Source organism: Balaenoptera borealis, assembly GCF_965194805.1.
Source record: "Balaenoptera borealis genome assembly, chromosome: 8".
Taxonomy (NCBI): domain Eukaryota; kingdom Metazoa; phylum Chordata; class Mammalia; order Artiodactyla; family Balaenopteridae; genus Balaenoptera; species Balaenoptera borealis.
Window position 1 is genome coordinate 13,320,387 of NC_138865.1, and position 14,455 is coordinate 13,334,841.

Sequence of the window (14,455 nt, forward strand, 5' to 3'; positions counted from 1 at the left end):
AAGGAGAAGCCAAGCAACGATCCTGGTCCCCTGATGATTATGGACTTATCAGATCGGACCCGTTGAGGCATGGTTTATGGACAAGTGAAGTAAAGTTCTTTCTTGTTTATGTCACTGTTGCTTTGGATTTTCTGTCACTCAGAGTGGAGCCAACTCCCAACTGATTCAGGCTGACCGTGATCATAATTATTACTCACTTAGTATTCTTGCACAGAGTACTACTTTAAAAAATCCACACCACACGTGGTGATCTGTGCCTAGCACATCCTAAAACATAGAAAGGGTTCATATGTTAATGGGGTAGAGACAGCTGGCTTAATTAAGAAGCAGAAATCACTTGAATATTTAAACAGAGCTGCCAATCCCAGGTACTGGTTACACAGGGAATGGAAGAGCTCCACAGAGGAAGGACAATGAACTAACCTAGAGATTATCAACAGCTGCTACCGCTGCTGGGTTAAAAGGACTGAGGAAGGTGGTGGTACAGACTGTATTATTGTTTCCATTTTTATTCACTGCTCTCCCAGGAAGAGGGCCATCCATCCTCCCTGCCTCGTTGATATGTGATTTGCTTTGGCTAATAAACGTGAGCAGAAGTGACATAGACCACTTCCAGGATGAATCACACGATACACGAGTAAGACGACAGGCGCGCACAAGGTTTCTAACAGGTAGGCAGCATGGTAAAGGAGGAAACACTGGGCTTGGAGTGTTGGAGGACATCTGCTTTCAATTCCTGGCTCTGCCACTTACTATCTAATAGGCCTTGGGCCAGTCACTGAGCTTTACTCGATGTCAATTTCTTCACTGGAGGAATGGGCTCAATCATGGATTTATAATGATCTCTCAGCATCCTTTCGTCTTGCTGTAATATACCCTGGATCAACCATACATGAACAGTTCCTTAAAGGAGAACTTCTTGTCCCTAGATCGAGTACTTTTCTTTCCTGTACGTGTCACTTCGACTAAACATTATTCTTGTCCTGGTACTGACTTACCAAGTGGGATTTTTTTTACTCCTAAGAATGAATATTTCTTCCATGAACTAAAGCAGTGCAAAGTCTACTCATTCCAGTTTTTAATAGAACAATTCCATTAGCTGGAAACAAGAGTGTCGGTTTCAGGAGTGACTTAGCAGGTGCAGGAAAAATATCAACACTTAAGGGCCTTGGAGAAATGCAGATCCTTTCAAGTGGTGTTAAGTGTTTTGATGGAGAAATTTTCAAAATGCAGCTGTAATGCACACTTTAAGTCTCTGGCCCCTACTCCAACCACATTTCAAAGTTGCCAGTTGGGCTTGTCACCTGCCCTGTCACCACCTTCTTTTCCTGTTCTTCAGTGGGAGAAAGATCTTATTTCACTTGAGTTCTACCAACAGGATTTCCTGAACTAGGATGACCAAGGCCATCTCTGGTAGTTTTAAATCTTACACACCATTGTGATAAAAGTTGGGGTTGGTGGGACTTCCCTGGCGCTCCAGTGGTTAGGACTCTGCAATTTCCCTGCCAAGGGCCTGGGTTCAATCCCTGGTCGGGGAACTAAGATCCCATAGGCTGTGCGGCAAGGCCAAGAAAAAAAAATTGTGCAAAAAAAATGGGGGTTGGGAGTGAGGAGCCCCTTTCTGAATGAACACCAGTAAGACCAAGAGTTGTGGTGCTTTCCAAATCACCATATCAGTGTAAGTTAGCGATGTGCTTAGAAGTCATCCTGTTAGGTACTTCTTCTAAAGTGTAAAGTCCTGGCATTGGGGGTGGGAGGAAGACCACCCAGAGGAATGGTAGAGTGGAGTGGAACCCTGGTAAAAGAAGGGAGGCCTCCTACCTGCCTGTTTGAAACAGCCTACACCCCATCTCTCCTAGGCACTGTCCTGTGATCTCGTACCAAACCTTCTGACCGGTGGCCACACTGACTTCCAAACAAATGGCCATGAGCAGGGCAGGTGGGGGCATCCCTCCATGACCCTCTAACAGGGCCTACCTTTATCCTTATGCATGGCCCTAGGCTTGTTCTCCGTGCTAGCCTTCTGGGTCAGCTGCAGATGGGTAGGATGGCAGAAAGCTTCTTCCAGGTTGAGTGTTTCGGGGCAGAACAGTGTCTGATAATCCGGTATTTGGGCTTCCATGAAAATGGATCTTCTACAGTTTTCCTGGCCTGCTAAACTTCCCAAACTAATACATACAAAATGAGAACATGGCCTTCCCTACCTTCCCCAAGGAAAAAGGGTGGGACTTGATTCCATTTCTCACATTTTCTCCACTGACAGCCTTATATGTGATTGTTTCCATTTCTTTTAATTTTTAAAAGTAGTACAGTAAGTCCCCTACATACAAACGAGTTCTGTTCCGAGAGCACGTTCGTAAGTCCAGTTTGTTTGTAAGTCCCACAAAGTTAGCCTAGGTACCCAACTAACACAATCAGCTATATAGTACTGTACTGTAATAGGTTTATAATACTCTTCACACAAATAATACATAGAAAAACACACAGAAAAAATAAAGAAAACACATTTAATCTTACAGTGCAGTACCTTGAAAAGTACAGTAGTACAGAACAACAGCTGGCATCCAGGAGCTGGCATCGAGTGAACAGGCAAGAAGAGTTACTGACTGGAGGAGGGAGAGGAGGTGGGAGATGGTAGAGCTGAAGGATCGCCAGCAATAGGAGACAGAGGGCAAGCTGCAATGTCACTCACCCCTGACGTTGATGGCACAGCCTCTGGTTCCTTGCTGGATTCAATTCTATCTACCCTCTTGAAAAAACGATCCAGTGATGTCTGGGTAGTAGCTCTTTTCTTCTCATCATAGATGACACAGTAGCACTGGATTGCATTCTGCATGGCTGCTGCAGCCTTCGTGTACCGTTCTATGTTTGTAGTACACATTCTAAGTCCTGTGCCTTAAAAACCAGCAGTGCCTCCTCAAATAAAGAAAATCCCCTTGCCATTTCCTGTGATGGGAATCTTCAGTTCTTCGGTTACTTCTTCTTCTTCTTGTCTCTCTTTGTCCTTTCTCTGGGCCTCCAATTCCGTCAGTTCTTCATTAGTAAGCTCCTCATGTTGCACAGCAAGGAGTTCAGTGAAGTCGTTCTCTTGCAGATCTAGCTTGAAATAAAGATACGGTACTACTGTACTCTATACAGTACTGTACAGGAAAGTACACAAAAGCACAACCTGTCGTAGAGGATGCACACACGTGACAATGTACGCCAAACACGTAAATTAACTTATGTGACTGGACATGTGAATGCAAGTTCGCAACTTGAAGGTTCGTATGTAGGGGACTTAATGTACAAGTAACACATGCATCGTGTATTCATTTCCTGTCGATGCTGCAACAAATTACCGCAAATTTTAGTGGCTTAAGACAACACATCTCTATTATCTTCCAGTTCTGCAGGTCAGAAGTTCAAAATGAATCTTAAGGGTTAAATCAAGGTATTGGGAAAACTGTGTTCCTTCTGGAGCTGTAGGGGAGAATCCGTTTCCCTGCATTTCTCAGCTTCTAGAAGCCACCTGCATTCCTTGGCTCCTGGCCCCTTCCCCCATCTTCAAAGTGTATCACTCCAACCTGTGCTTCCATCGTCGTATCTCCTCTCTGCCTCTTACCCTCTGCCTCCCTCTTACAAGGACCCTTGTGATTACATTGCGCTCATCCTGATTAAGGAGGATAATGGCCCCATCTCAAGAGCCTTCACTTAATCATATCTGCAAAGTCACTTTTGCCATTAAGGTCACCACTCACAGGTTCCAAGGATTAGGAAATGAACATTTTGAGGATCATTGTTCTACCTGAGACACATAATAAAAAAAAATAATAAATAGTAAAAATAAAAAGTAAAATAACACCCCCAGATAATTTTAACTGTTCCTATTATTATTTCATCTGCTTGTTTGCTACCGAACTCTAAATAACATGCTTATATATTTCTATTTTTTGATTTATCAACTTTAAAAATGTCTATTGACTCCCTGAATTTAACACTCTCACCTCCCTTCTCTTGCCTCTCAACACTCCCTCACCCCTCCAATTTAGTTATATATTAACTGACTTTGACTTTTATTTTATTTATTTTTAAAATTTATTTATTTTTGGGTGCATCGGGTCTTCGTTGCTGCGTGGTGTGTGGGCTTCTCACTGCAGTGGCTTCTCTTGTTGTGGAGCACGGGCTCTAGGTGCTCAGGCTTAAGTAGTTGTGGCACACAGGCTTAGTTGCTCTGCGGCATGTGGGGTCTTCCCGGACCAGGGCTTGAACCCATGTCCCCTGAATTGGCAGGCGGATTCTTAACCACTGCGCCATCAGGGAAGCCCCTGACTTTGACTTTTAACACTGTTTACGTATTGCCCATATAGAAGATGCAACAGTTGCTGTACCTATGTTTTCCTCCATTTTCCCTCCTACTCCTTTATGCTGGGTTTGTCAGTGATATCATTAGTTTTCGTTGTCAAGGATTATTTTTCTGAAATTATAATTAAGTCTTCCTTATGCTTTGTCTGTAGATTAATTCTAACATTGAACATTAATAGCAATTCCAATATAATGATTATGAAGGTATTAATCACTGAAGAATGAAATAGGGTGATTGGACCTATAGAAAAGGAAAGGCAATCCTACATCCTTGAACCTGGACCTCTTGAAGGAAAGGATTCCAAGCAACAAGGTTAAGGGAATCTTTTTTTCCCCAATGAATACTCAAAATTGGTGCATGTTTTAATTTGCCTCCCATTCTTGCCTACATCTGTCCTATTCCCCTCCCAGGATAAAAACTCATATTATTTTCTTATGTATTCTTCTACAGATTCTGTATCAATACTAATAACATATTTTTATCTCCTTTTCTTACACAAAAGGCAGCATACAAATACTATTCTGCACTATTACAGGGTGAATTGTGTCCCCCCAAAAGATATGTTGAAGCCCTAACCTCCAGTACCTATGAATGGGACCTTATTTGGACATAGGGTGTTGGAAGATGCAATCAAGTTAAGATGAGGTCATTAGGGTGGACCCTAATCCAATATGGCTGGTGTCCTTATAAAAAGAGGGAAATTTGAACACAGACACATAGAGAGAAGGTCATGTGATAACAGAGGCAGAGACTGAAATGAAGCAGCTGCAAGCCAAGGAATGCCAAGGACGCTGGCCACCAACAGAAGTTAGAAGAGGCAAGGAAGCATCCTCTTCTTGGGGCTTTAGAAGGAGCATGGCCCTGCCATCTTGATTTTGGACTTCTAGCCTCCAAAACTGTCAGACAATAAATTTCCATTGTTATAAGCTACCTAGTTTCTGGTACTTTGGCATGGTAACCCCAGTGAACTAATACATGCACCTTGCTTTTTTTTTCACTTAACATATCAGAGATTTTCTGAAGCAGTACATAGCAACTTTTGTGAAAAATGCCACACAAAATTCCATAATAAGTTACCATAAGTTATTTACCATACTCTACTGATGGACACTTGAGTTATTTTCAGTCTTTTGCTATTACAAACAATCTTGCAATGAATAATTTTGTACGTATGTAATTTCTTAAGAGTGTAGGGAATTCCCTGGCAGTCCAGTGGTTAGGATTCGGAGCTTTCACTCTGGGTGGGGTTTGATCACTGGGCAGGAAACTAAGATCCCGCAAGCCACGCAGCCAAAAAAAAAAGAAAAAAAAAAAAGAATGTAGTTATATCTGTAGGGTAAATTTCCAGAAGTGGAAGTGCTGAGGCAAAGGGTGAATATATTTATAATTGTGATATTTCTGATTGATGATCATGAGAGTTGAATCTGTTTGCATTTTCACCAGCAATTTGTGAACATACTGGTTTCCCACATTCTTGCCATAAGAATGTGCTGTCAAACATGGATTTTTGTTAGTCGTAGGTTGAACATGGCATTCAGTATAGTTTAAATTCATATTTCCTTTATTATAAGTGAGATTAAACATATTTTTATGGGTTAAGAGCCACTCATATTTCTATAAACTATCTAATTATGTCCATTTTTCTATTGGGCTATTAGCTTTTACTTACTGAATTCTATGTTCTTTTACCTTTTTTCCGGTGGAAAAAGTTTCTATTTTTTCCCCCAAATGCCCATTTTTCTTTTGACTTTGATGTTTATATTTTTAATTGAAGAGTTTAAAATATTTATGTAGTCAATTTATCAATCTTTTCTTTTATGGCTTCTGAATTTTGAGTTTTCCTTAGAAAAAAATCTTCCCTGCTCTAAAGTTTTAAAAGAATTTACCCATGTTTTCTTTTATATTTTTATTTTTTTACATGTAAATATTTGATCCATTTGGAATTTAATCTGGTGTACAGTGTGAGCTTTTTGTACAACTTTTCCCTTTCCAAATCTCTTCTTAGTTGTCTGAATACCATTTACTGATATGAGATTTACCTTTATCACATACTAAATTCCCATATATATTTTGGTTAATGTCTGGACTTTCTATTCTGTTCTGTTTATTCATTCATGTCTCAATACCAAAATATTTTAATTTTTGTGATTTCAATAATATGTGGCAATATTTAGTAGGACAATTCAATGTTCTTTTTTTTTTAATTTCAAAAATGTCCTGGCTCTTGCTTTTTTTTTTTTTTTTGGCAGCACCAAGCAGCTTGCAGGATGTGGGAACTTAATTCCCCTGGCTCTTGCTTTCTTATTTACATATATACAGTTGAGAATCTGCTTCTCCCAGAGGTCTAATATACATAAACAGATGTTTTCATTTTTACTCACTACATTCTCTTTCTTTAGGACTTAGACATTTTAATGTACTCCTTCCCTTTGATGATAAGGTCTCATCACAGACCCAAACTTACACACCTCTCTTTTTTTCCCTGTGATGAGTGTATCCTAAGAGACTCCTTGGACTCTGACATGACCCACTTCTGCCAGGGACCCTGCATCCTCCAGTCCGAATTCTATGATTGTCTCAGTTCAGGCTTGAGCTGGACCTTGATGACATATTCATTCACGCTTTCAGTATTTGCTAGCACCTTCTCAAATATCCAGGAATAATATGAATTAAATAAGAAATGAATAGCCCTATAAGAAGAAGATTATGAAACTTTTCAGAAGGAAATACTACAGTAATTAAAACTATGTGACACTAGTGAAGGCTAATGCAATAAAATATGAGACCTAGAAAAAGACCAACTATATACGAGAACTTGGTTTATGATAAGATGACATTTCAAATCAGATGAGGAAATATAAAGTATTCAGAAATGGTAGTATTGGGATACAGGCTGAGCCATTTCAACAAAAGCACCAGAAATACAGTTGCTACTCCGTGTGTGGTCCGCACACTGTGGTCCATGACGAGGTAGGTTCTGAAACTGCGTAAGCATTTAGAAACTTTCATAGAAATTTGACCTTGCTGTCACCTGCAAGTGCATGATGGTCTCACTCAGCAGAGTGTATTGCAGGATGGATGCTGAGAACACAGGTGTGGTGAAGGTCATGTGACATCTTTGGCGTCCTAGTCACGGGCAGTAGGACCCTATTACAGCGTGTGATATTTTAATTGCAGTTTGAGAAAATGTAATGATTTAAAAACTTTTCAAAACATTAGTAATTATTGATAGTTATAGTATTATTTAAATAATTCATAATTATTTTATTTCCTAACCAAGCCTGTGTGTGTGTGTGTGTGTGTATGTGTGTGTGTGTGTGTGTTAAAAGGAACTTTATTGGGTGTCGGGGGTTCAGATGAGGTCCCTGAGGATGTCATCCTCCCTGACGCTGGGCTGCCGGCCTGGCTGGGGGGCCGGGCCCCAGGCCACCCTGCTGAGCAGCCTCTGACCTGGCAGTGGAGCCCTGGGGGGGGAAGCTGCGCAGGCCAGGACTGGAGGGGCGGCACGTGCAGGCCCAGGGGCCCCTGGTGCGGTGGGGACAGCCGTGCAGGGGCCCCTGGTGGCTGGAGGTGGTGGACAGAGGCCTGAGGTGGGGGGACCCCAGTCTAGGGCGGTGGCAGGTTGAAGAGGAGGCCCCGCAGTTGGGGGTTGGCCCCAGGGTTCTGGGGCCGATGGATGGGTCCGGGAGGGGGCGGGCGGGGGGCTGCTCCAGGAGGGCCTTGTGGGGTGCCTGGGGGCGGGCCTGGGCAGCACCCCGGGGCTGGGGCTGCCCCGTGGCTGCAGAGGCTCCCACGGTCCCCTGAGGCTGGGGCTGCGGCGGCCGGAGCTGCTGCTGCAGCTTCTGCTGCTGGAGTGGCTTGTGGTTGGTGAGGACCTGCCGGACGCCGTTGACAAAGTCTCTCTGGTCTCAGGGGATGAGGCCCATGAAGACCTTCCTGAATGAGTGCAGGAACGTGAGCACACGCACCTCGCAGGGGGCCGGGCGGGGACGTGCACGCGGCCAGCGAAGCCGCTGCCCAGGGTGCGGTAGAGACCTCTGAGGGAGTCCAGGTCCTTGTCGGTGAAGTGGGAATGGACCATCCCTGAGCTCCAGAGCCAAGGGCGCAGGGTGGCCAGCAGCTGCTGGGCTGTGAGCTGCGCGATCAGCGCTGTCCTGTTTTCAGGTTCTCGCCGTGACTCAGGTAGACCTGAGAAGGCAGTGACCGAGTCCGCTTGGTGCTGGCACCGCAGAGGCAGGTTTGGGCTTCTCCTGCCACTCAAGGACCCCGCTCCAGGCCAGGAGTTTATTGGAGACTGACTGCTGCCCGCCAAGGGCCAGGGCCCCGAGCTGGGCCAGAGAAGAGTGCCCGCCCTGAGCGGTGTCCCGGGCTGCGCAGGGGGGCCCAGGACCGGGCCAGGGGCCACAGTGGAGACCAGGCTGGGCTGGGAAGGGGGAGGTGGCTTGGGGGCACCGGGGGGCCCGGGCCTGGCTGCAGGCGGGTACCCACTCCTGGAGCGGCTTGCTGAAGAGGGTCGATGGGCGCAGCGAGGGCCCAGCCCAGCCTTCTGGTTCTTGGCGGCCTGCACTGTGCTCTGAGCAGCCACCTGAGCTGCACTCAGGGGACCTGGTACTGCGGGGGGGACAGGGGGCAGAGGCTGCTGGGGGGCTGCCGAGAGCGGGGCGCCCGAGGGAGGATCTAGAGGCAGGGGCACGGGCTGCTTTGGCTGGAGGGGGCCTGGGGCCGAGCCACCCCCGACGGGCAGCACAAGCCCCCGCACCAGCACCATGTGCCTCGGGTCCTGACTCACATCTGTTGGTGGCTGCAGTGGCTCCAGCCTGGCGGGAGGAGCCGCTGTCTCGACCAGAAGCTGCAGGGCAGGCAGCTTCCAGGGCAACACGGTGGAGAAGTAGGTTCCTCAGTCCCCAGCCTTCTGCACGAGGGTCTCCGTCGTGCACCCAGAGTATGCGGTGCTCTCGACAGCACGTAGCAGGTAGGGGGGCGAATTACAGATAAGGAGGCAGAGTCGGTGTGTCTGGCCAATCTGCTCCGGCACCTTCTTGAAGTCATCGAACAGCTGCAGGGCCCTGCTGAGGCCTTCAGCCATGAGGCTGCAGCTCTCGCCCGGTGCCCCCTCGCCATGAACTTCATGCCGTCGAGCCAGATGACAAACCCATAGGTGCAGCTGGTGGGAGAGTGATATTGTACGTAGGACTCGGGAACACAGTCCACTGTGTTGAACTCCACGAGGCTGTACTGCGTCCCCCCATAGTCTCCCCCGAAGTCCGTCTCGGCAGCAGGACCACCATTAAAATACTTGATGGCCAGGAGCAGTACTGCTTGCGGAGCCCCTCGAAGTAGGGCCCCAGGTTGGCTGTGCCCTCAATCACAAACACCACGTCAGTTACGAGGCCCCCGGTCCAGCCGCCAAGCCCATTTTAAATTCATAGTTTAACATTATTAGCCCAATGAAATACATTTTTATTACTTATTTTCTATCTTTCAAAAAATAATAATTTCAGACCTATAGAAAGTTATAAGAGTAGTGCAAAGCATTCCTGTGTACTTTTCATGCAGATTTCCCAGTGGTTAACATTCTGTCACAGTTGTACTATCATTTTCTTTTTCTCTTTATGTACATGCATGGCAGATAATACCTTCCAAAAATGGACAGAACAATCTGTCACTGCTCCATATGCTCTTTTAGAAACTTGCCACTCCTCATCAGGACGTGTGGTCTACATCCCCTCTTCCTGAACCTGAATGGGTGTGTGTCTGCAGCAACCGAGAGAGTATGGCGCAAGTGAGGTTAGGTGACTTCTCAGATGAGGTCATAAAAAGGACACACCTTCTGCCTGGTTATCTGTCTTCAGACACCCTAAGAACCCAGCTGTCATTATGTGAGGAAGCCCAGGCTACGTGGTTAGGCCACATATAGGTTTTCTAGCCAGAAGCGCCAGCATCAGCTTAGCCAACAAGCAGCAACAACCGCCAGACAATACAGCGATGATTTAGCCCCCAGGCTCCACGTCTTCCAGCTGAGGTCCCAGACATCACCAAGCAGAGACAAGCCTCCCACGCTGTGTGCTGAATCCCTGACCCATAGAATCCATGAGCATAATAACTGGTTGTCCTATGCCACTAAATTTTGGGGTAATTAGCTACGCAGCATAATAACCGGAACAATAATAATCTTTTTTTTTTCCTGAGTCATTCATTAGAGAATAAATTACAGACATGATACTGTTACCTCTTAATGTTTCCTAAAAGCAAGGGCAGTCTCCTGCATAACCACAGGGCAGCCATCAATCAGGAAATTAATATCCACAGATCCCATTCAAATGTCACTGATTGTCCCAACGATGTCACATACAGGAGACTTCTCTGGTGGTCGTTTGGTTAAGAATCCACCTTCCAATGCAGGGGACGTGGGTTTGATTCCTGGTTGTGGAGCTAAGATCCCACTTGCCGTGGGGCAACTAAGCCCGCGTGGGGCAACTAAGACCCGACGTAGCCAAATAAATAGATTAAAAAAAAAAACCAAAAATGACGTCCTGTACAGGTTCAGGATCTAATCCAAAATCACATGTTGCTTTTAGTTGTGTTATCTTTTTAGTCTCTTTCAATCTGGAACCATTCCTCAGTCTTCCTTTGGCTTTTCTGGTCTTGACAATTTTGAAAAGTAGAGGCAACTTACTTTGTAAATAGCCCTTAGTTTTGGTTTGTCTGCTGTTTCCTCATGATTACATTCAGATGATATAATATTTTCAGGAATATCACAGAAGTGATTCTGTGTTCTTTGTGCTTTATAAGTAGGAAGCACACAACTTTAATATTTTTCACTTGGTTAGAATCATGTCTTCATTATTTCTTTATTGTAGCATTAATAAATATTTTGTACTTAGTATTTTATATACATTTCCTGTTCTTCATCAAAATTTCTCCCACTAGTTTTAGTATCTGTTAGCAATTCTTTGCTTTAATCAGTTATTACTATACTGCTTGCTAAATGTAGATTTTCTAATTCCATTATTCCTTCTACATTCATTAGTTGACATTCTCTTGTAAGGTGTTTTCCTTTCTTATATATGTATGTATGTATGTCTTATGTATGTCTCATGATTCCTGTTTTACTTAATGCATTATTGTCTATTACTGAATCATTTTTTATTTTAATGTTCAGATTGTCCCAGATTGGGTCAATGAGATATGTTTCCTTCATTCTTTCTCACCAGCAGTGTGCCAGAGTTCTAGTTGCCACGTATCAGTGGTATTGTTGATCTTTTTAATTTGTAGCCATTCTAATGTGTATATGGCTCTATTTCACTGTGGTTTTAGTTTGCATTTCTCTGATGACTGATGATGTTGAGCATATTTTCATGTGTTTATCATCCATTTGCATATCTGCTCAAGTCTTTTTTTTAATGGGGTTATTTGCCTTTTTATTATTGAGTTGTAAGAGTTCTTTCTAGGGCTTCCCTGGTGGCACAGTGGTTGAGAATCTGCCTGCCAATGCAGGGGACAGGGGTTCGAGCCCTGGTCTGGGAAGATCCAACATGCCGCGGAGCAACTAGGCCCGTGAGCCACAGCTACTGAGCCTGCGCGTCTGGAGCCTGTGCTCCGCAACAAGAGAGGCCGCGATAGTGAGAGGCCCGCGCACCTCGATGAAGAGTGGCCCCTGCTTGCCGCAACTAGAGGAAGCCCTCGCACAGAAACGAAGACCCAACACAGCCAAAAATAAATAAATAAATTTATTAAAAAAAAAAAAGTTCTTTCTATATTCTGATACAAATCTTTTGTCAGCTATGTATTGTAAATGTTTTCTCCCATTCCTCAGCTTGACTTTCCACTGTCTTCATGATGTCTATCGTAAAGAAAGACATTTTTTTATGGTTTATGTTTTTTGTGTCCTAAAACAACATTGCCTAACTCAAGGTTTTAAAGATTGTCTACTTATGTTCTCTTCTAAAAGCTTTGCAATTTTTGTTTTTTCATTTAGATTTATGATACACTTCTAATTTTTGTGATGTGTGAGGTAAGGATTAATGTTCAGTTTTTAAAAATTCAGATATCTGGTCATTCCATCACTATTTGTAGAAAAGACTTTCCCTTCTCTGTTGAGTTACCTTGGCATGTTTGTGGAAAATAAACTTACCATATATAAGTGGTTCTACTTCTGGAATCACTTTCCTGTTCCAGTCATCTTTACGTGGATTCTTTTACCAAAACCACGTTGCCTTAATTATTGTAGCTTTATAGTAAATCATGAAATCAGATAGTTTTCTCCAACTTCACTCTTTTTAAAAATGACTTTTGCTGTTCTAGGTCTATAGGAATTTCCATTACAAATTTAACAATTAGCTTGTCAATTTCACCCAAAGTGCCTGCAGGAATTTTGATCAGAATTGCATTGAATCTATAAATCAACATGGGGAGAATTAATAATATTGAGTTTTCCAATCCAAAAACATATTATATTGCACCATTTATTTAGGTCTTCTTTAATTTCTTAGAGCAATATTCTATTCTTTTCAGTGAAGAAATGTTGCATGTCTTTTGTTATGTTTAATGTGCCTAGTTTTATAACATGCCTGTGTTGCTTATTATTACATTTTTTGAAATATAATTTTGTTATCAATATTATGGAGTCAAATAGTGAAACAGTTGGAAATTGTCTCCGTTTTTTATTCATTTCATGTTTTCTAGAGATTGAATTTTATAGTATATTTCAAAAGTATTCTTCCATGAGAGATTGTCCTCCATCACAGATAGAGAAGCACTTGTCTACAGATACAGAGTCTAGGTCTGGTCAGTGTCTGAAGTTCTTACCATCTTCCAAACATTCTTGGGAAGGGGGCAAGAACAGCCAGGGAAGTACATACCTAACTCTTCTGAAGAATTATCTGGAAGTGGCACATATCAATCCTGCTCACATCTCATGGCCCCCCTTTGCTGCAAGGGAGGCTGAGAAGTGTAGCTTCTGGCAGCTGACATGAGTCCAGTAATGGCTGTCATTATGAAAGAAGGGAGGCATGGATGTAAATAAAAACAAAAATAAACAAATGGGACCTAATTAAACTTAAAAGCTTTTGCCCAGCAAAGGAAACCATAAACAAAACGAAAAAACAACCTACAGAATGGGAGAAAATATTTGCAAACGAAGTGACTGACAAGGGATTAATCTCCAAAATAGATAAACAGCTCATGCAGCTCAATATCAAAAAAACAAACAACCCAATCAAAAAATGGGCAGAAGATCTAAATAGACATTTCTCCAAAGAAGACACACAGATGGTCAATAGGCACATGAAAAGATGCACAACATCACTAATTATTAGAGAAATGAAAATCAAAACTATAATGAGCTATCACCTCACACCAGTCAGACTGGCCATGATCAAAAAATCTACAAACAATAAATGCTGGAGAGGGTGTGGAGAAAAGGGAACCCTCTTGCACTGTTGATGGGAATGTAAGTTGGTACAGCCACTATGGAAAACATCATGGAGGTTCCTTAGAAAACTAAAAATAGGGTTACCATATGATCTAGTAGTCCTGCTCCTGGGCATATATCTGGAGAAAACCATAATTCAAGAAGATACATGCACCCCAATATTCATTGCAGCACTATTTACAATAGCCAGGATATGGAAACAACCTAAATGTCCATTGACAGAGGAATGGATAAAGAAGATATGGTGTATATATATATATATATATATACACACACACACACACACACACACACACACACACACACACACACACAATGGAATATTACTCAGCCATAAAAAGAACAAAATAATGCCATTTGCAGCAACATGGATGGACCTAGATATTGTCATACTGAGTGAAGTAAGTCAGACAAAGACAAATATAATATGATATCACTTATATGTGGAATCTAAAAAAAATGGTACACATGAACTTGTTTACAAAGCAGAAATAGAGTCACAGATGTAGAAAACAAACTTATGTAGAAGGGGAGGGCAGGGATAAATTGGGAGTTTGGGGTGGACATATACACACTACTATATATAAAACAGATAACTAATAAGGACCTACTGTATAGCACAGGGAACTCTACTCAGTACTTTGTAATGACCTATATGAGAACAGAATCTGAAAAAG

General features: G+C 43.1%; 1 long non-coding RNA gene and 1 pseudogene across 2 annotated transcripts in view; both read right to left on the reverse strand.

Moving 5' to 3' along the window:
• The window catches only part of LOC309633710, a 156,445-nt gene that overhangs the window by 6,601 nt on the left and 135,389 nt on the right, over window positions 1-14,455 (reverse strand). The window lies entirely within an intron of this gene.
• On the reverse strand, window positions 7,668-9,753 carry LOC309633762 (mediator of RNA polymerase II transcription subunit 25 pseudogene; annotated as a pseudogene). The gene has a single exon. The product of its transcript is annotated as a mediator of RNA polymerase II transcription subunit 25 pseudogene (transcript).